The sequence below is a fragment of the Dermacentor albipictus genome, chromosome 5 (genome assembly GCF_038994185.2).
Source record: "Dermacentor albipictus isolate Rhodes 1998 colony chromosome 5, USDA_Dalb.pri_finalv2, whole genome shotgun sequence".
NCBI lineage: Eukaryota > Metazoa > Arthropoda > Arachnida > Ixodida > Ixodidae > Dermacentor > Dermacentor albipictus.
The window spans coordinates 170,364,790-170,387,710 of record NC_091825.1 but is presented as its reverse complement, the minus strand read 5'-3'; the positions used below and the strand labels follow the sequence as shown (position 1 = coordinate 170,387,710).

The 22,921-nt window shown below is 45.7% G+C and overlaps 1 long non-coding RNA gene across 2 annotated transcripts; it reads left to right on the top strand.

Moving 5' to 3' along the window:
- The first annotated feature begins 3,646 nt into the window (after window positions 1-3,646).
- On the top strand, window positions 3,647-22,261 carry LOC139060247 (uncharacterized). Of its 2 annotated transcripts, XR_011514728.1 has the most exons (4): window positions 3,647-3,689; window positions 4,007-4,172; window positions 21,784-21,908; window positions 22,001-22,261. It is a non-coding gene; the product is annotated as an uncharacterized lncRNA (long non-coding RNA). The 2 variants fall into 2 exon arrangements; XR_011514727.1 differs by lacking the exon at window positions 3,647-3,689 and having other exon boundaries at window positions 3,923-4,172.
- Window positions 22,262-22,921: the final 660 nt, after the last annotated feature.

The window sequence follows — 22,921 nt, the reverse complement described above, 5'->3', positions numbered from 1 at the left end:
CGGCTTGATAAAGGCCCAAAAAAGTATCACTGTAAACAAAGTTCACTGCACGTATACACAAAACCTCGCAACAAAGTATTTAAATACATATATATAAGTCTCCAATAAAATCTACGTATCTAAGAAAAACGTCACGGTATATAATTCGTCAAACAAGGCAAACAAACATCTTGCACAATCACAGATCACAGGATCCTAAGGCCCGACCCTCCTCCCTTCACTGCCCCTGATGTATCGCGCGCCAAGGAAGGCGGCGCGCTTGCTCCCCGCTTTTCTCCTTTGCGCACCCAAGATTGAGTCACCATCGTCAGCTCAGCCATTCCACCCCCTCCCCCCCCCCCACGCTTTCACTCGCACATACAGCATGCGGCGCTCGGTCACGATGTTATCGCCCTCGGACTTTATACAAAACATGAGGGCGACGGTGACGGCAACGGCAGTAATGCGCCTGGAGTGTCCATATAATTGCTATCGCAATAATACAATAAGAGTAGTCGGCAACTGAAGCGTCCCGTGGCACAAAACTTTCCGCAAAAGAAGAGGTAAGAAAATCGAACTTTCGCCATGCGACAATTTGCTGCCCCGCAACAATGTCTTGTTTTCTATTGTGGGGCGGGGTCACGGGAATGAGAAAACGCAAAGGAAAGCATGTTGGTCACAATCGAATGCTTACTGTGGGCACGTAATGGGACTACCGAAAGAATATCGAAGAAAACGTGAAACGCTTGGTCCACAAAGAACCATACGCATACTGCTCGGCATCCTACACGAGCGACCCGCCGTGGATGTTGTGTTGGGCTGCTGAGCACGAGGTCGCGGGATCGAATCCCGGCCACGGCGGCCGCATTCCGATGGAGGCGAAATGCGAAAACACCCGTGTACTTAGATTTAGGTGCACGTTAAAGAACCCCAGGTGATCAAAATTTCCGGAGTCCTCCACTACGGCGTGCCTCATAATCAGAAAGTGGTTTTGGCACGTAAAACCCCATAATTTAATTTAATTCTACACGAGCGAGACAAAATTTTCCGGAGAGGTTGCGCTCAAGCGAACGCGGTGCAATCCGTCGAGTCCCCATAGTGACAGCGGCGAGCGACCATTGTTTCTTTTTGTTGTCTGCTAGCCAAAAAGCGTCGAAAACTCTGCCAGGCGAAAATCCACTCCGCCAGAACAAACCGAACGCGCACCAAAGTGCGCCGCGCGGTGGTCGGAGTAACACGAGAAAAACGTATGTGCTCTGGCTAGCTCTGGCAGCCCACGGTTAGGGCTGCGACAACCAAAAAATTGAAGAGGCTCAATGTGTCCTTGCGAATAAAAGTCAATGTAGATAAAATAAATAAGGACGTAGTTACCTTGGCTGGCTTTAGTGTCTCGACATGGATGCTATGGCGTAGGTGAAAAAAAAAATTTATATTTTTTATGTGACATGACGCCACAAAAGAACCACCACAACGCTTCGTCTTATCGCACCTCGCTGTGTGCTTTGTCGACTTGTCTGATAGTGTGTTGATTTGGCTTGTCTCATTGTATGTTCCGATGTAAGACTTTAGAAAATCAGTGTACCTTTAGCGTCAAATGTTTATAACAGCATTTTTTCCATCAAGTTCCGCAATTGAAAATCTAAAGCACAACGTTGGAAATGTCAATGCACTTTTCACATCAAAAGCTTGTGGGAACTTTATACCCATAAAGTTTCCGAATTGAAATCCATGCGCTCCGTAGATTCTACGGCCTCCGCGAGATGCCGCGTGTAGCCCTTTTGCCATCAAAACGCCCTTGAAACTTTGTGCTCGGATGGGGCTGCTTGCGCTATGTGACTCCCGGTACATGGAGGAACCGTGAAATCCAGCCCCAGTTCGCAATGTTTGCGGTGAAATGTCTTTTCGAGCGTGAAAAAGACATTCTAGATAAAATCCAGAGTGATTTTCGGTGCCGAGGGTAGCTTTGGTAGGCGGTGCATGGACCGCACGAGAAAATTTCGGGGGGGGGGGGGGGGCTGAAGCCCCATAAGCCCCCCCCTGGCTACGCCCCTGGCTACGCAGTAAGTCTAAAGCAAAGCAAGCAAAGCAAAAGGAGAATTCGTTTTTCTCGGTAACTACTGCACCAAATTTGACGAGGTTTGTTGCATTTAAAAGAAAAACTTAAAATCTAGTGACTGTTGGTTTCGAATTTTCGATTTACGGCTTCAATTTTTTATTAAAAAATGACAAAAATCGCAAATTTTCAGAAAACGAAACTATCAAGTTTACAACTCCGTAACTCAGCAAGGAAAAATGATATTGCAATTCTGTGAGTTGTGCCTAATAGCACATCTAAAGCGGACAAATTTGACATCTTACACATGAATCTAAAATTTTTAATATTTATGTAATTACAACTTTTGCAAAATCCTTGTAAACAACGCAACAAATTCACATAAGATGTAAAATGACATATGAAATTTGTCCGCTTTTAATGACCTAACGGATGCCGTTCACAGAACCGTGATATCTGTTCTTGATGCTGAGCTATTAGTTTGTAAACTTCGTGCTTCTATTTTTTTCAATCTTCTGAATTTTTTGAAAATCTTTTTACTAGAATTCAAGCCCTAAATCGAAATTCCGCTCCCTACAGTCACTAGAATTTAACTTTCTCTTTCAAATGCAATAAATTTCATCAAAATCGGTCCAGGGGTTATCTCAGAAAAACGTTTTTGCGTTTTACATGTATTTGAATAGGCCGCGTCGGAGTTGGGCCCGAGCTAAAGCTTGACATTCAGATTTAGAATTTATTGCTGTGCGGTAATGAAAGGCAGATGATCTGATAAAAGTATTCACAAGTGATTCCTGTGCCCAATAAATGCAGGAAATTGATCGAGTCTTGTTTCAAGGAAACGTGAGCATAGCTTCTTTTTAATATTGTTTGAAGACTAGGTGAGTTGAAAGCTTGCAAAAGCAACCCCAATGCTTTAAAACGTGCTGCACTGCAGGCCAATTGTGTCACGGAATTCTTTTTCAAACTGCCTATAGCTAGCTTTTCTGCGTGGTACGGGGGCAGCATGCAACGGTGATGCGAAAGATACATACGCAGTGAAGCTATATGCGTAATTCTCTTTTTGCGCTTACGACACATTCACGGGCTACTTGTAAAAATTAAAATGAGTGGTAATCGATCTGTCGTCGAACGTTACGGTGGTTTCCACTTTCTAAAAAGCGCATAAGCGAACTTCACAATGTATACAATGAAACTTTTTTGAACTTTACGAACTCTGCAAGCAATGTGACTTCATGTGAAAGATATGTACGGTTTGCGGGCTAAACCGACATTTTTTTTTTTTTTACTTTCAGGCAGTCAATTTTTGGAGCCAGGTGACCGATCAAAGCCTTCTGATATCACTGTCACTGTGTTCGCAAAAATCGTCAACTATGCAAGCAGTTCGTCACGACAAAACGCCGTCCCAGTCAACCGTAGTGTAGCAGACGAACAGGTCATAAAAGCGACATCAACGGCCGACGGTTGAACGAGAGTGGGCGCAGGCGACTCCCATCGAAGTCGGTTATGTGTGCAGCTCTGGAGTTCGAGTAGGTCGTGGGTTGCACTAGCCATAGAGTTTCTACCAGGAAACTAGCGTGTTACCGCGCTATTGCATCATAAAAATAAGTACGCAGTGGCAGACTAATGATGTGATTCACTCGCATTGCTTATGCTCACCGTGAGCTCATTATTTGTTCTTTATTCTATGTTATGACGATGTACAGTTCATGCGCAAATTTTGGTTGTCGATATTAGGTTCAAACTAAACCTATAAGTTAAAATTGAAATATTTTAAGAATATATATATATATATATATATATATATATATATATATATATATATATATATATATATATATATATATATATATATATATATATATATACTTTTTCCCTGTCAAGACAATTTTTTTTTAAATGTGTTTCACTTAGCTCGAATGCTGACCAGTTATTTCCATTAATACTTCCATATTCTTTGAATCCCAATGCTTCCAGAAAATTATACATATTTGCATTCCATTACGTACGATATGCTGGATCGATCGCTTCCGAGCATGCTTCCAAGCTTGCTCGTTTCCAACCGCCGATCATGCAGCGTTCCTGATCGTCTGCTCAGCGTTTTGATTGCAGAAGACAAATACTCGTCTGCTCGTTCCGTTCGGTAAGCATGCATATATTTTTGTAATCATTATTTCGAGACACACGAGGATGAGAAGGTCCAGAATAAGCACCTGTGAGGTGTCTGGTGGGTTTCACGGGATTCCTTGTACGTTGCATCAGCCAGAAAAGCGGGCGCCCGGCTTCACTGAAGGAAAAAAAAAATGCTCTGTGACGAATGTAGCCACCATCGTTTGGCTATTTCGCTCTGCAAAAGTGCGCCGAAGGGCAACATTACAGCCAATGCTATCAATGTGCCCGATCTGAAGGAGCCTGCAGTTGTTCTAATCGTTGTGCTGGAAACTCGATGCACAAAAAAAGAAAAATCACCGCCCCTTCTAGTCAGTGAAGGTGGTGGAACAGCGAAGCTACCGAGCGTTCGCGTCATGGAAGTCAAACTTCGCAAGCTGTTTATATTGTAAATATTTTGTTTCACTTTCACCTCATTTCGCTTTTGCTTGCTTCGCGTAGTAAGCATGATGATAATGATCTCCTTGATGAGTTTGGCGCATGCTTTAGTGCCTTTTTCTAATTATCCTTTTTTTTTTTCGGTTCTTCCAGCGTGAGGTTTCTGTATTGCCGTGCCTTTTTTTAGCGTGCAAGTTGCTCCGCCCCTTTGTTTCGTGCCACTGATATGAGAGAAAGGTTTGGCATGAAATGAAAACCATCTGATTGTTTTTTATTCATTTTGTGTGTAATGTATTTCCTTGGTCTTGTGTTGTCTCTCTACCGCATGATCTTGAGTTGTCTCTTGTGTGTGCACTGCGTAGTGCTCCTGCCGCTTGCAGTGCTTTGTCTGAAGACCATCGTGTAGTGCTTGTACTTGATGGCAGATGACGGCATTTACATTTCACAATCACAGCCTTGTGCTTCAAAATTACATCTCTCTGTCACGAAAGACAATGAATGGCTCATACCCCTTTAAGCAATGGCTCATACCCCCGTAAATGTGACCTCCGCATTACGACAACAGAAGATAAGTGAAATTCTACGCTGTAATGACAAGCGGCAACAAAGCCAGCTGTGGAAGACTACGGCGACGCCGCTCGAGCCATTGCTGGTGATGATAGCTTTAGCGAACTCCGACGACGGCACAAGGTCCGCATAAACAGCCTTGCTGTAAAAAGACAGATAAACAGACTTTTATTGTCTTGCTTTAGCGGAACTCAGTTCGAGTATGAAGGAAAAGGACAGTTGAAAGGATGAGCACATCCTCCATTTAGCGCTTATCCTGTCACCTGTCCTTTTCCTTCATACTCGAACCGAGTTGCACCAAAGCAAGACAAGAATATGATGTACGAACCCGTTTAGCAATATTTGGGACTTTTACAAAACCAACGCTTGCCGTGCACACAATGTGCGAATGCGGCCAGAAAAACCGCAGCAGGAAATCGGCAAGCTTCGCATGGACATGCATGACCTCCATGGAAACACTGTGTAGCACCATCCTTTTCCCGCTTGCCTGCAATGACTTCATGCTGCAGTGACAGATGGCACTGCAGTAGTCGACCAGAGTGCTCTAGCACCCCAGATAGTCATTGCAAAAAAGGTCAGGTTTTCACCCCCGGATGACACAGTGCTCTATTCCAGTACACCATACCTACACCAACTTGCCCCGACCGCGGTGGCCGCAACCTTCGTGGCAAGACCGATATTAAGCATGAAACGCTTCTAGCTCACGTCGGCGACCTTCAAATCACCTTGAGCCAAAAGACAAAGCTAATACCCAGGCACTCTAACGAGACCATCCGGGCAAACAGTTGAGAAAATGCAGTCTCTGGCCCTCAACCTTTTGTACAGGACCACATTACATATGCTAGTTACTGCCGAAACAAGTTGCAAATAATATTGTGTCAGAGTTTTCCTAATGTTTGTTTACAATATCTCTCAAGCTGTAACTTCTAGTATCATTATCATCATCATCAGCCTAGTTACGGCCACTGCAGGGCAAAGGCCTCTCTCATACTTCTCCAACTACCCCGGTCATGTACTAATTGTGGCCATGTTGTCCCTGCAAACATCTTAATGTCATCCGCCCACCTAACTTTCTGCCGCCCCATGCTACGCTTCCCTTCCCTTGGAATCCAGTCCGTAACCCTCAATGACCATCGGTTATCTTCCCTCCTCATTACCTGTCCGGCCCATGCCCATTTCTTTTTCTTGATTTCAACTAAGATGTCATTTACCCGCGTTTGTTGCCTCACCCAATCTGCTCTTTTCTTATCCCTTAACGTTACACCGATCATTCTTCTTTCCGTAGCTCGTTGCGTCGTCCTCAATTTCAGCAGAACCCTTTTCGTAAGCCTCCAGGTTTCTGCCCCATATGTGAGTACTGGTAACACACAGCTGTTATACACTTCCCTTTTGAGGGATAGTGGCAACCTGCTGTTCATGATTCAAGAATGCCTGCCAAACGCACCCCAGCCCATTCTTATTCTTCTGGTTATTTCAGTCTCATGATCCGGATCCGTGGTCACTACCTGCCCTAAGTAGATGTATTCCCTTACCACTTCCAGTGCCTCGCTACCTATCGTAAACTGCTGTTCTCTTCCGAGACTGTTAAACATTACTTTAGTTTTCTGCAGATTAATTTTCAGACCCACCCTTCTGCTTTGCCTCTCCAGGTCAGTGAGCATGCATTGCAATTGGTCTCCTGAGTTACTAAGCAAGGCAATATCATCAGCGAATCGCAAGTTGCTAAGGTATTCTCCATCAACTTTTATCCCCCATTCTTCCCACTCCAGGTCTCTGAATACCTCCTTTAAACATGCGGTGAATAGCATTGGAGAGATCATATCTCCCTGTCTGACGCCTTTCTTTATTGGGATTTTGTTGCTTTCTTTGTGGAGGACTACGGTGGCTGTGGAGCCGCTGTAGATATCTTCCAGTATTTTTACATATGGCTCATCTACACCCTGATTCCTTAATGCCTCCATGACTGCTGAGGTTTCGACTGAATCAAACGCTTTTCGTAATCAATGAAAGCTATATATAAGGGTTGGTTATATTCTGCACATTTTTCTATCACCTGATTGATAGTGTGAATATGGTCTATTGTTGAGTCGCCCTTACGGAATCCTGCCTGGTCCTTTGGTTGACAGAAGTCTAAGGTGTTCCTGATTCTATTTGCGATTACCTTAGTAAATACTTTGTAGGCAACGGACAGTAAGCTGATCGGTCTATAATTTTTCAAGTCTTTGGCGTCCCCTTTCTTATGGATTAGGATTATGTTAGCGTTCTTCCAAGATTCCGGTACGCTTGAGGTTATGAGGCATTGCGTATACAGGGTGGCCAGTTCCTCTAGAACAATCTGACCACCATCCTTCAACAAATCTGCTGTTACCTGATCCTCCCCAGCTGCCTTCTTCCTTTGCATAGCTCCTAAGACTTTCTTTACTTCTTCTGGCGTTACCTGCGGGATTTCGAATTCCTCTAGGCTATTCTCTCTTCCACGATCGTCATGGGTGCCACTGGTACTATATAAATCTCTGTAGAACTCCTCAGCCACTTGAACTATCTCATCCATATTAGTAACAATATTGCCGGCTTTGTCTCTCAACGCACACGTCTGATTCTTGCCTATTCCTAGTTTCTTCTTCACCGTTTTTAGGCTTCCTCCGTTCCTGAGAGCCTGTTCAATTCTATCCATATTATAGTTCCTGATGTCCGCTGTCTTACGCTTGTTGATTAACTTAGAAAGTTCTGCCAGTTCTATTCTAGCTGTAGGGTTAGAGGCTTTCATACATTGGCGTTTCTTGATCAGATCTTTTGTCTCCTGCGATAGCTTACTGGTTTCCTGTCTAACGGCGTTACCACCGACTTCTATTGCGCACTCCTTAATGGTGCCCATGAGATTGTCGTTCATTGCTTCAACACTAAGGTCCTCTTCCTGAGTTAAAGCCGAATACCTGTTCTGTAGCTTGATCCGGAATTCCTCTAGTTTCCCTCTTACCGCTAACTCATTGATTGGCTTCTTGTGTACCAGTTTCTTCCGTTCCCTCCTCAAGTCTAGGCTAATTCGAGTTCTTACCATCCTATGGTCACTGCAGCGTACCTTGCCGAGCACGTCTACGTCTTGTATGATGCCAGGGTTCGCGCAGAGTATGAAGTCGATTTCATTTCTAGTCTCACCATTCGGGCTCCTCCACGTCCACTTTCGACTAACCCGCTTGCGGAAAAAGGTATTAATTATCCGCATATTATTCTGTTCTGCAAACTCTACTAATAACTCTCCTCTGCTATTCCTAGAGCCTATGCTATATTCCCCCACTGACTTGTCTCCAGCCTGCTTCTTGCCTACCCTGGCATTGAAGTCGCCCATCAGTATAGTGTATTTTGTCTTGACTTTACCCATCGCCGATTCCACGTCTTCATAAAAGCTTTCGACTTCCTGGTCTAGTATGCTTCTAGTATGCTGAAGTTCTATTTGTCATTTCCAATAGCGATGTTCAGAAGGCAAATATGGGGCACCATACACTTCAATTCTAGGAAATGAAATTTGCTGCAGATCACCATTGCAAGCCACGCCATGCTCAGCGAGCTGTGGCGTGGCTATTTTGGATCACACATTATCATCTCCATATAAGCAGGCTTTTACATAACAATTAAACTACATGTAATTCATTCTTGTAATCTATTAAATTTATTGGTAATTTTGTAAATTACCAATTACATTTTTTTGCTCTGTAACAGTCACTGTAATTCAATAACTTTTTTCAGTAACCTCGTACATGTAATTTGTTACTTTATTGGTGAGACAAGCTGTGGCAGTTGACACAGCTTTGGGGACCTGAATTTCTCGGGTACTATATTAGAACATTCAAGGTCATGCCACACAGCAGCCAGTTCAGACAGGCAAACCTGGAGTGCAACAGTGGTTTTTTTTCTTGTTAACGCACCATCAGATGGTTGCCGGTGAATTAAACTGGTGCTGGTATATCTCGACAGTGATGGCCACTGAGGACGTTAATGCCAGCATGTCGCCTGCACACAATTTTTACAGGTTGTCATATGGTCTTCAATGGCCTACAACACCCTGTAGCGCTCCGTGAGGTATTTCTGACACGGTGAAACACTCAGCAGGTTGGAGCAGGACCATTTGGCGTGTGCAAGTCGTAGGTGGCGGAGGAGTATTCAAACTTGATGCTTGAATTTTGGTACATTTTCGCTGCTGCTGCCATGGACGGTTGTCAGCTTCTGCTGCATGGGAGCTCCATACTGCTTGGAAGTGTGGCATCATTATTGGGGCAGAATTACTGTTGCTTATGGCTGTTTTCTGGGGTTGAGTAGATCGAATGAGTTGGGAGAACAAAACCGACGGACCCCTGTGCCGTGCCTGTCCGTTGACTTGAAGGCAGTTGGTTGTAGCAATGATAGGGCGCTTGTTAGTGGTGAGGCCGTGATGTCCACCATCGCCTGTGCTGCCGTGCGTTCGGGGTCGTTTGTCTGCGTAGTATCCATTCTCACTTGGGTTGGCATTATGAATGCACCTTTCCTGCCTTTTAAGTCTACAATTCTGTCAAAGTCATAGCCTGTTATTTTTCTGTGCTATTTGCATTATTTGAATATCAAGTGTGCTATATTTAGTGATGTTCTCAAAAGCCCCCCCTCCCCTGCCTATTGAAGGCACTGTGGGTACTTTGGTAATTAAATTTTTAAAAATAAACTATTTACAGGCATGGTGCTCGAACATTGAAAATGGCTGAACGAAATGAGCTGACTGCAATGCATTGTGCACACTTAGTGTGTGCTTAGGCTGAACTGCTGCACTTGTTTAAGCTGTACCTTAAATTCTTAAATATAAGAGGGCATAATGTAAAGTCGCTTGTTCTACTGCACATGTGCAGCGGCAGATGTCATACTTTGTATAAAGAGCTCCAATAATGTTTCATCAGCCACTTCGGTACACATTATAGTTGGTTAGTGCTGACGACATTTGATCACTAGAAATGAATATACAGTCAAATGTCATCACTACGAACCCCACATTAAAGAATTTCTCAAATTTACGAATATTTTAAAAATTCCTGCCATATTGTCTATAATTTCAATGTAAAAATATTTCAGAACTGCGAATTTCAATACAGCGAATATTTCAGAATAACACACATAGTTTATTTTCCCCCTTACAACCGAGGAACATCAGTATTACCAATTCGGCTAAAAGTAACAGCTCCGCAACTCTCGCATGAAACAGAAACTGCAAGTGCAGTATCTATCGTCATCATCATGTCGAGTACCATGTCATGTGAAGGCAGAGCAGGATGCTCTCGTACAGTGCTAGCGGCTGAAGATGCCAATGCCTTCCAACTCAAGCCCACGGTATGCCAGGTAACGGAAGAGGACAACTGTGTCGGCTTTTATACCAAGAAGAGGGCGACATTCACAGAGGCAGCCGAGAAGCTGCGGCAGACCCGCCGTGGTTGCTCAGTGGCTATGGTGTTGGGCTGCTGAGCACGAGGTCGCGGAATCGAATCCCGGCCACGGCGGCCGCATTTCGATGGGGGCGAAATGCGAAAACACCCGTGTGCTTAGATTTAGGTGCATGTTAAAGAACCCCAGGTGGTCGAAATTTCTGTAGTCCTCCACTATGGCGTGCCTCATAATCAGAAAGTGGTTTTGGCACGTTAAACCCCATAATATATAAGCTGCGGCAGGAGACCCACATGCAGCAGGAAAAACAAAGTTTGGTAGTTCTTCACGAAGGACTTTTAGAGCTTCTGGATGGGGTGGAATCAAAGGCTGAGGTTCAGTACATCAGAGAGAAGCTGCGGCAGTGAGTCGAGGAATTCCCATGGCACTTTTACCTGGTGTTTGGCATACCGGAAGTTCCACAAGCGGACCAAATCGTACAGGGGAAGTGCCAATGGTGGAATGAGCTTGTGTGCAGAGTATGTCAAGACCTGCGGCCTAAAGTGGAATTCATAACAATGACAGGGTTCGCCACTCGACATGGCCAGAAAGGCAACACATATTCGGCTGCGGTGGCTCGAGCCATTGGTTCCCAGTTGGGAAGTCGAGCACGAGTTTTTTTGGGCATGCCCCCACGTGGTCCTTATCCAGGCACCACGTCAGGAAGAGTGGAAAGCATGGAAGGCATGCGGAGGGGAACAACCCCGGCACACATCTACGGATGTTCCATGCACTCGGCCAGATCTTGGTACAACTGGGGAAAAAACATTGAGCCAGGTGTGGGATGTAGTGGTAGTCGACCGGAATGGGAACAGTGTGAATGTCAGCTTCTCTGCCCCCCAACCACAGACAGCATAGAACCTCGGGAGGAAACACCGACGACATAAGAGACACCGTCATGGGTTGACATAGCCAGGTGTGACGGTCGATTTCCACAACCTCCAAGGTGCAAGGAGGGAGCAGAAGTGGGGTGAACTAGTGAAGGAGATGCAGGATAGCCAGGTCATCATATTTTCAATAGCAAGAGACCCAGCTCTGAGATGATGAGGCTCCACCAAATGCACCAGGGCTGTTGTGGGAGGGCTCCAATCGGCAACAAGAGGAATGAAGAGGTGGGGGTTTGGGATGCTTGTCGACAGAGGCGCAGCAGTGGCTCCGCATCCGCCATGAGTGCTGGGAGCATATGTGGCTGACTGGAAGCCTAGCAGGGAAACCGGTAGCCCTTGCAGTGGTGTATTTGTGGCCGGGCACTCGGGCCACTCAGAATGACACTATATGCACCTGCCTGGGCAATGAAATTGCAGATCTCAAGGCAAGCTATGAAATCCTGGTATTGGGTGATTTTAATGCCCGTGTCGAGGAGTTGGATGGTCGAACAGACCAATGGCAGGCGAATGTTAAGTTCGGCTGAACAACACCAGTTGATTGTGGTCATTCAGACGGAAAAATGTCAAGGGGCAGTCAAGGGTCTGTGCGAGATAGCAGTCAACCATCGACTACTGTTTGATGTAAGAGGGGCTGTACAGTGAGCTCACAGCCATGACTATTGACGAGGATGGCTGTGGGAATCTGGGAAGTGACCACAACTATTTTTTATGCATGTTTGGCAGAGGTACCAAGCAAGGGGCGCAACAGCAGGTAACCACTGTACGATGCCTAGGCGAGATGTTGGAGGAGTTGGCTGCTCAGCTGGAATTACAGACCACTGCAATTTACTCTTATGAATCTTTGATCACAACATTCACGGCGGTTCTGAAAATGCAGGCAACCAGGACACAAGGTCATTACCGGTTGAAGGCATGGTGGTGCTCTGAGGTCGCCACAGTAATTCGTGACAGGCGAGAGGCCAGTCATGTACATTGCCACACATGTCAAACTAGGAACTTGAAAGCTACAGCGCAGGCATGGACTAAATATACCGCATGCAAGCAAGAGGCAGCAGTGCTCGTGCAGTCCAAGATCTGACATCTCAATGAGCATTTATGGCAGAGCTTAAGACAGCTGGTAGACAGGCACCACAGAAGTTCTGGAGATGAATCAAGGCTGGGAACAGGCAGCCACTGCAGCAGTCACTCAGAGTGGCCCCCGAGACGGATGCAGTTACTGGAAAAGACTGTGCGCCTCTTATGGACCAGTGGTTACAGGCTCTGCAAGGCCCTCCAGAGCCCAATGAACTTCAAGCAGCCATCAGGTTATATAAACCACAGGAGATTGAAGCCAGCAGGATCCCATTGGAAGATGCGTACCAATTCCTACTTAGTGCTGGAAAGCAAGACATTGAGGCGGACTTTCGGAGAGCACCAACAGCCCGGGAATGGGAACGGCCGGCATCACGTGTGAGCGCTACAGTGGCATAGATAATGACCCGAGTGATACCACTGTACAAAGGGGCAGAAGACAGAAGAGACTTGATTAATTATAGACCAATTGCAGTCACACAGGTCCTTTATAGGATGTGTGCCCAGGTAGTACGACAAAGACTACAGAACTGGGCTGAGTGGAAAGGTGTCCTGGGAGAGCTCCAGATGGATTTTTGCCCTGGGCGGCGTATAGAAGACAATCTGTGTGTAATAACCTAGTGCACAGAAATTGCTGAGCTGACCCGAAGCCCATTGTATGTGGTATTTCTGGACCTCAAAAAAGCGTATGATAGCATGCACACGCCCATCCTGTGGATGATACTGTGGGAAATGGGCCTCAGCTTAGCAGATACACAACTGCTTGAAGCCATGTATACTGGTTTGACGGCAAAGGTGGAATGGGGCAGTACGCAACGAATCCCCATCTCCATCAGACGTAGACTTCACCAGGGGTGTCCACTGTCCCGACTCCTGTTTATGGTTTACCTGGTGGGTGTTGCCCAAAGGCTCGAGGCATTGCAGTGTGGTTTCACATTGCAACGCAGGGTACAGTGACAGCAGGTAGCTCAGCAGATACCTGTGTTTGATGTACGCTGATGACATCGCTCTTCTGGCGGGCAGTGCCGAAGACCTGCAGAGATTACTGGACATATACGGCAACGCGATGAATGATCCTTCCTAAAATTTAACCAGAGTGGTTTCTGCAAGGCAGCAGTGTGTCTCTGACGGATGCAACAAGATACCTGGGCGTCTACCTTAGTGCGGCCCCAAACTACCTCCTCCAGCAAAAGAAGCAGATAAGGGTGAAGGCAGTGTGCTGCAGAAGGGTCTTGGGTAAACAGGCTCTTTGGTCGTTCAGTGGGTACCAAGGGGTGAGGGGCCTTTGGAAGATGGTGGCTGTGTTGGTACTCGTGGTAACGCGGTGCTGTGCTTGTTCTCCGAACGAGGGAGTTCTTTAAGAGGCGCCAACGTGATGCTGGCAGGCTTGTCCTCGATGTGCAGAAGCACGTAGCAGTGGAGGCCATCCAGGGTGAACTGGTATGTTCCACTTTCGTAGCGAGGGAGGCTGCGACGCAATGTATATTTGAACTGAGGCTCTCTTGGTTACCGGAAGCCTATCTTGCCCGCCAGGTGTGGACGCATGCCATCTATGCCAGCTGCTCCAACCGCCTGAAGAAAAGAAAACGGAGCCTGGGTGATATGGCCTCCTGACTGTTAACCCGATGGCACAGGGATCACACAGGGGACACTCAGCTCTTAAGGTTCGCGACATGGTCCGGCTCGCCGAGACTGCGGAGTGGATGCCAGTGGCCAAGAAAAAGACGACGCTTGGAGCTATATATTGCGAAGAAACAGTCCATCGAAAACGAAGACTGCTGTGATAACTCCCTAGGAAGCAGGCTACTAGCTGGCAGAGGTGTGTTGCGCTGGACTCGGGACACAAGTGTGGTGCGTGAGATTCACGGTCAATTTACAGACGTTGTGTTCGTGATGTGGGAGGCTAGAGGAGATGATCCAGCATGTAGTGGTGGGATGTAACTGTGGTAATATATGGTACGCGGAAGTTGGAAGCATAAACATATGAAGACAGTGCGCCGTGCGGTGGTGAAGAGGACCATCATCATCATCATCATCGACACCTAAAAAGCGTGGCGCGAGAGAGAGTGGCTTGTGGCCCCGTGGCATGAGCAGTGCGCGAGGCTCGGTGTTGACGACGAAGAATCTTTGCTCTTGACCTGGTAGACCTGGGCTGCAGCCACGTCTACCAGGTTCCACGTCTACCTTCGGACGTCCCTGGTTGTCCCTGGTTCCTGCTTGCCTCGACAGAGAGACCGTTTCGTTGACCTGCAGTGGTGTTTTGGCTGAGTATCGGGTGGTTTAAGGTGTCTCAATAAGCGTATTTTAGTTCCTGGTTGATTGGCATTCCTTGCGTCAGCCGTCTTGAGCTGATGTCGACCAGTTCTCCTGGCCAGGCGCGATCCGCCTGGTCAGCATCCCTGCCACCTAATGAATTGCCCATAGATTTATTTTTTCGCAGTGGCGTCAGCACCATTCCTGTGGCGCTTGTGCCTACCAATGGAGGCTCCATCAGGATCACGAATCCTCAGGCTGTACAGAAGGCACTCAAGGCCACGTCTAACCACTTCCAGACCATCACTGATGTACGAGCGTTCGGACGGGGAGGTATAGTGTGTCGTTCACCCGACCAGACCTGTGTAGAAGACCTCTTGAAATGCACTTCATTCGCTTCCACCCCGGTGAGTGCTTTTATTCCGCCTCACCTTGCGTGCACCAAGGGTCTTGTACGGGGCGTAGACTCCCGATTAAGTCCTACTGAAACCCTGGACAAGCTATCCGCAGCAGGCGTCATTGCCATCTACCGTTGCAATCGACTGGCCAATAACGAGAGGATTCCGACAGAATCTGTTATTGCAACGTTTGTGGGCACATCATGTCCATCTGAAATAAAGGTGTGGCCTCTTGTGTTCCGTGTAGAGCCGCTTGCGTCACGTCCAATCCAGTGTAAGAATTGTTGGAGATTCGGGCACAGTGCAGGAGGATGTAAGTCTAGCTTGCGTTGCCGCACCTGTGGGGATGGTCATTCTTCAAGTGAATGCTCGACTCAATCTCAAAAGTGCTGCCTCTGTGGGGGAGAACACCCAGCAGACTATTCGAACTGCTCAGCTCGCGCTCAAGAAATACAAATTCTTGAAATAATCGACCGCCGTCGTTGCTCCCGAAGAGATGTAATTTCAGTTATCAAAGACAGGGCCTTCGGATACTCTGGTGTTACAGCGCGCAACACTCCGAGCATGGATCTTAACCTCTCAGAAGCAATCGACTCTGCTGTGGAAAAAGCAATGGCTAAAGCGATGGGTAAATTGATATCCAGTCTCTCTGACTGCTTAGCGCAAATCATTTCCAGTCACATGATGCAAATAATGCAGCCAACTAGGACACCAATGCAGTTCCCAGTATCTAACGCCACACCTCGAACGCCTAGCAACGAGGTAGAGACGCCTTCCACAGTTGAAGAATATTCCACAGACACTACTGCGCTAGTCCAAACACGCGAGGCTGAGCCCTCTTATTCAGACACTGTTATTGTCACAGACATGGAACTTGACACTCGAGCTCCCAAACGTATGGGGTCCCCAATTTCAAAAACTATGAAACCAAAATCAAAAAAGAGTCAACCAACTCCTGTGCTTACAGAAAGTATTCTAAAGGCGGCAGTTGCCGCTGCTGTGCGTTCAACACCATTGGACAGTTGAAAGTGCTGCAGTGGAACTGTCGTTCTATATTCTCAGCTTCAACAGATTTATCTTGCCTATCTATTCAATTCAATCCAGATATCTTACTTCTTCAAGAAACGTGGCTTTCACCAGAGAAAAATTTTCATTTAAAAGGTTTTCGGTCCTTCCGATTAGATAGAGACTCGCGAGGTGGAGGATTAATGATACTTGTTTCCAGTAAAATTTGTCACAAGGCAAAAATTTCTTTTCAAATCATGGACTGCGACTGTGAAATTTTGGCCATAGATTTATGTCTCCCAGGATACCATCCATTTTCAATTATAAATGCTTATTTCCCCATCGGTGTGCAATGTACGCGTCAACTTGATAGGGCTGTGGCAGCATGTAGAAAAGAAATTTTGTTTGTAGGGGATTTTAATTCACATCACGTGTCGTGGGGACAAAAAACAGATTTGTGTGGTAAGCGAATTTGGGAGTGGACTATTGATAGTCACCTTTCATGTCAGAACACAGGACAAGTAACGTTTGTTAGAGGACCCTTCCGTTCAGTGTTAGATTTGACATTTTGTAGCGCTGGCATCAAGGTGTTGTCGTGGGTAGCGGTTGAATCAGCAACCAACAGCGATCATCTTCCTATGTCATTTGAAATCAATTGTCAAATAACATCTTCAGATTACAAGTCATGCACATTTATGGACCATACGAAATTTAAGACTTTCTTGTGTTCTGCCGTTTCGAAACTTGCCAATGCCAATGATAAGGAAATCGCTTCAACCATTTGCTCAATTCTAGAGGATTCCCGGAAGCAAGCTGAATTTGTCATCCCTTCGGCTAAAGGCACCGCTTGTCGTTGGTGGAATAATGAGTGTACGCGGGACTATAGAAAAAGAAAGGCCGCTTGGAAAACGCTTCTGCATAATCAGTGCCCGACCAATTGGAAAAATTATCAGTTTTATTCTGGTGTATTTAAGCGTACTGTTAATCGAGCCAAAGAGGAATACGATATTAGACATTACGATTATCTATCTAATTCAAAAAATAAGCGTGCTTTATTTTCATTCCTTCGAGCTAGAAAGGTGCTACCAACACCCTTAACATTAGATTCAATTGTTTTGACCCCGCAGGAATTGAGCGCCTCCCTAGAAGGGATTGCCGAAGGCTTAGAAAATCGATTTACGGCCAGGCTTCCGGCTATTCATTCTACATTAGGTCCTTGGGATGACTTTACTCCAATTTCCTTAGCTGAACTAAATGAGACTTCACTATGTTTACCGAATTCAGCCCCTGGCCCTGATGGCGTCACAAATGCAATGTTAAAAATATTGTTACAGGAATCGCCTAGCGTTCTTTTAGACCTGGTGAATTATTCAATTAAATATGCATGGATTCCGTTGCACTGGAAGCTTGCCAAGGTAATATTGATGCTTAAGAAACAAGAAGGCAGGTATGTATTAGAGAACATTAGGCCCATTGCGCTTACATCAAACGTAGTAAAATTCATTGAGAGACTCCTTCACCGTCGCATCATGAAATTTGTTAATGATAATTCCCTTCTTAGTCCCTGTCAGATTGGTTTCAGGGCCGGCTGCTCCATCTGGCATGCCCACGTCGACTTAGAAAGCCGAATACAACTCGCTCGACGTCATAGGCAATACGCTGCCTTAGTGACGCTCGATATCGCTAAAGCATACGACACTGTGGAGCACACAATATTGATCAATCGGTTAACTTCCTGTGGTCTTCCTGGGTATATAGTAGCGTGGATTCGGTCATTCTTAGGAGAAAGAGAATTCTATTGCTACGCAAGCGGCGTTTCTTCTTCTAGACACAAACAAACGAGAGGCGTACCGCAAGGCTCAGTTCTTTCCCCGGTACTTTTTAATATTCTCATGAGCACAATACCTTGTCATCAAGAAATAACTACTTATGTTTATGCAGACGATATTGCGTTTTTTGCATCTGCAAACGACATCCACACGCTATACCAACGACTGCAAACTTACCTTTATGATCTGGAGAGGTGGTTAGATGCTAGTCACTTCACCCTCAATGCCAGCAAATGTGCTGTTCTTGTATTTCCGATACGTGACATAGTGCACATTTCATTGTCTTACCACCTTGAAGACATACCACAGGTGGAATCTGTTAAATACCTCGGAATTATTTATAATGCCTCTCTCAACTGGCGCTCACACATCGATCATTTGACTGGGAAAGGTACCCGTGCAATTGGCATATTGCGTAGGCTGAGCAGTCGTCGAATAGGATTGAGAAGAGATACACTCCTAATGATATATCGGATGTACGTTCGCCCTGTATTAGAATTTGGTTGCGTGCTCTTCTCTGGAGCTCCAGCATACATGTCCCGTCCTCTAATCCTCTTAGAAAGAGAAGCATTACGTCTGTGTTTAGGTCTTCCTAAATTTGTTGCAAATTCTATTCTTTATCTAGAATCCCGTGTTCCGCCACTTCCGTGCAGGTTCCGGCTTTTGACGGTGCAGACGTTCTTAAGGATTTACGAATCACCACTGCGTCATCCCCAAATAATCTTTATTTCACAACCTGCGTTGTTTTTCGGTGTCATCTGGCCGCGACTACATAATCCGCAAATTATATTTGTGCAAAAATTACTTGACTCTTTGGGCGTGCGCATATGCGATGTTCTTCCTATTACCGACAGAGCTGTTGCCACGGATATTCAATTTGATGACATCTTTCCTAATCATGCAAAATTACTTCCACACCATATTCTAGACGGTATATTGCAAGATCATCTTAAAAACCTTCAAACAAACGTTGTAATTGCTACAGATATGCTTCACAATGTGAAGAAAAGTCAGGTGTAGGAATTTTTTCCCCGATTCTCGATTGGACATTTTCTCTTCGGCTGCCAGATTTCATACCGATTTTTTTAGCCGAATTCATGGCCGTGGTGCTGGCATTACGCAAATTAGGACCATCAATTACGTCAGCCGTGATAGTCACTGATTCTTTATCACTGTGCTCATCCCTTACTGCTTCTAGTGATTCTCGCGTGATGAGGACATTTCAATCATTGGTACCTGCTTACTTGAGAAGCGTGCGTTTGATTTGGGTGCCTGGCCATAAAGGACTAATCATTAATGAAATTGCAGACTCTCTAGCCAAGGCATCGATAAGTGGCCCGATTCTTCCTTGCTGCCCTTTGACTGCTTATGTTACTGCAGCTAGATTTCGCAGGAGTATCATTATACAGTCAGTGTCAGGATCCGCAATTACTAACTCTGCGGATTACGGACATCTCCTGCACCCTTGGAACAGAGATTTTTGCCGAACACGGAAAATTGAAGTGTCTATCACGAAGCTGCGCTGCCGTATACCTGCATTGAACTTCTACCTCCACAGGTCTGGTCTGGTCCCCTCACCATTATGCTCATTCTGTGGCGAAGCGGAGACAATCGACCATTTCTTGTTGTCTTGCAGACGTTTTTCTATTATAAGAAAACGACTACTCGAAATCCCGCTTCGCTCTATTGGTTTAACTTTATCAGTGCCTGTGATCCTGTCTTTTGGAGCCTCCATTGTTGGGTTCAGCAACAGAAATGTTTGCTTGGCGATCCAAAATTACCTCATTGAAACCAATCGATTTCCATGTTAGATTGATCGTTCTCCCTCCCAACCATAGCTTTTTTTTTAATTTCTTATCTTTTATTGATTATTATTGTTATTATTATTATCTTATACCCGGTTTTGATCTGATTATTTCCTTTTTTCTCCAAACACAAAACGTTTACTTTTAAACTCACACGCCCAAATTGTTAACTCCCTTGTTATCATTATTATTTTTAGGCACCTAATTAAACCGCCCGATTCTTGGCCAATCCCCCACTGTGGGTATGTGCCACGGCCTCTAAGGACAACAACAACAACAACAACAAACAGCTTCCTCGCTGGGCGTCTGGCCCATAGGAGCTGTCGCCGCCCGCGCCACTACGCCACACCCGAGTCAACGCTGTCGCCCGCTGAGAGGTCACCTCGCCCCGCTATTCCGCTGGGCAACTGGTATAGGAGGGCTGGCGGTCCTGAATCGGGGCGATCGAGCGTTCGGGTGAGCGGCCACAGGGCTACCCCGTCAGCTGTGGACGTGACCCGGCGACTGCGGCTGTGGGCTCCCGAGCGCAAACCCCGCCGGAGGCAAACCGGGCACGCGGAGGCTCCCGTATATCGACTGTTGCGCAGGTGCACCAGAGCCTCGCAAGGCCGTCCAACCCAAATATCCTACCCGGCCGTCCGACACGGCTGTCTGACCCCGCTGGCCGACATCGGTTCCACGAGGTCTCCGACACGGCGACACGCGCTTTCGCCTGAACTGTAGGCCGATTATAATTAATTGACTGTTACGTGTATATAGCTGCATGTCGTCTGAGTCATTTTGGGGAACTGTCGCGTGTGTGTGCTGTTTTCTATATGTTACGTGCGTCAATACATGCCTGATGTGTGTTTGTGCTTCTGCGTGCTGCTTCTGCCTCTTTCTGGAGTGATCCTGCACCCAATAACATCACAGTAACCAGTCTCCTACCTGACGCTATCAGATTCCCTACCTGATGCACTCAGCATCGAACGGAATCCGCCCTTTTCATTTTCCTGTGCTTCCCTCTGCAGCACACCGCTGAAAACATTTTGGAAGGGACCTAGGGGCTTTAGCTGGTTGATTTGTGCGACTACGCCCACGTTGAGTGTGCGTCGGTTGTGCAATTCATGGATCACGAATCATTATTAATGCCTTCTTCGGGACAGCATGTCGTTCTTGGAAGCCATGTAGCACTCACCGACTACTGGGTGAGCAGACCTGAGTACGCTATTCTGCAAACAGTGCGGCCGATAAAGGCACGCTGAGTTCCGTTTGGCAACGCGACTGCCTTGGAATTTGTCGCTGATTTCTGCACTTGGACATCATGTTTTGTATTATTTTTACACATTATTTAGACATTTCGCATATTCGAGAAGTCTTCGAGCGCAGCTTTCTGCGTCAGATTTATCAAAGCGGTGCACTTGTTTACGTAATGTCTACAGCCGCAGATCGTGGTTATCGTCAAATATTGTGGAAAAGGTGCATCACTGATATGAAATAGTATCAAAATGTAGCAAAACATGCATATCTGCGCATATGTGTCATGTTGTTACACCCAGAGACGAGTCAATATGAGCGGCTGAACTACTTATAAACATAGCTAAAATTCCTAACATGGAACACAGCATAAATAATAAATAGTTTTGGCTGTTTCTGCATAAAGGATACACCGCGATAAATGCACTGCACATTATTTGAAATGTATTTCCGGTGATACAGTTAGATTTATGGCATTTGAAACAATATAATCACTGTGTTTATTACCAGTATCTGGCAGAAACAATTGTCATCTAATCGAGGCTTGACTAAGCGGCTGTGCAAGGACAATATTGAAAGAAATGCACACACAAAACAGTGTTGTGTGCTTTTCGGTCAAGGAGCATTTTGTGTACTGTTCTAGAAGAACATGAATAGCAATCTCACCCGCATTTTCACCATAATAATTGAGGCTTTCTGCTTTCGACTCCAACCTCCAAGGCACTGCTCATATTTGTTCAGCCCTTTGGACTCTGTTGTCTCTGGACATACAACAGTGAATCAAGTACATCAACAGTGAATCTGTCTCCACTGGAAGTAACATCAAGGGCCAGAATCCTCACAGGGTATGTTTCTGATGTTTCTAAACACTCTACCTAGAAACGTCATTTGTTCATTTATTGGACTAACTTTTGTTTCACCATTTTTTTTATTGCAGGTGTGTCATAGCTTCATCATTTCTTTTTCTGGAAAATGTACAAAAGAGAGATTATTGGTCTACAAGCTGCCCACACCAAGCCATGAGTGCAATGGTCACCATAATGACAACAGGTCCTCTTGAACGATGTGCCCTAGAATGAATGCTTGCAAGTTCACCAGATTAGAGGGATGTGAGCCCTATCAGGAAAGCAGCAATCTGCAGTTTTGTATCACACCTAGTGGCAATGCTAAAATTGACATACATGCTTACTTGCTTTAAGGCCATTTTATGACTGAGAAGTAACATGTTGAGTTTGAAGTTGTTTCTTTTCTATTTCTAGTAATTATAGCTGTGACAATTAGAAGAGAAAAATGTAGCAAGCTCCTACTTGCTAATGCACAAATTCTGTCATCTGATCTTTGTAATTCAGCTCGGTGGGCATTAACACCAAGTATCACATGCTCCCTCACAACAATAATTGTTACATGAAAATGCAAAGAACCTTGAACCGATCAAAAGTGCTCAGTGCAGTTTTGAAGAAATGATACTTCATGTTGACTGAATCTCTGGCAGTCACTCTTACACGGTTCATGCACGGCTAGCACAAAATCGATACTAGCCCTGCACTGTAACATCAGAGATAGCTAGAAAAGGCAAGCTCACACAATTGGCCACACTTCACAAACGTGACAAATCACTAAAAAAATTTTCTCTCTTCAAACAGCAGATGATATATAAAGCTGAGCACAGTGTGTTCACAAAGAGATGTTGAAATATACTTGTGGAATAAGTTTGGCTTAACATTCAGCCAATCAACAGTGGACGAGCAAGGGAAGCCTCAGTGTAGGAGCTTGTCTTCATCATGGCCCTCACAAATATGTTTGCTTGCTGAAATGTTGGCTCCAGACTGAGGCTTCCCTTGCTCACCTCTGTTACTCA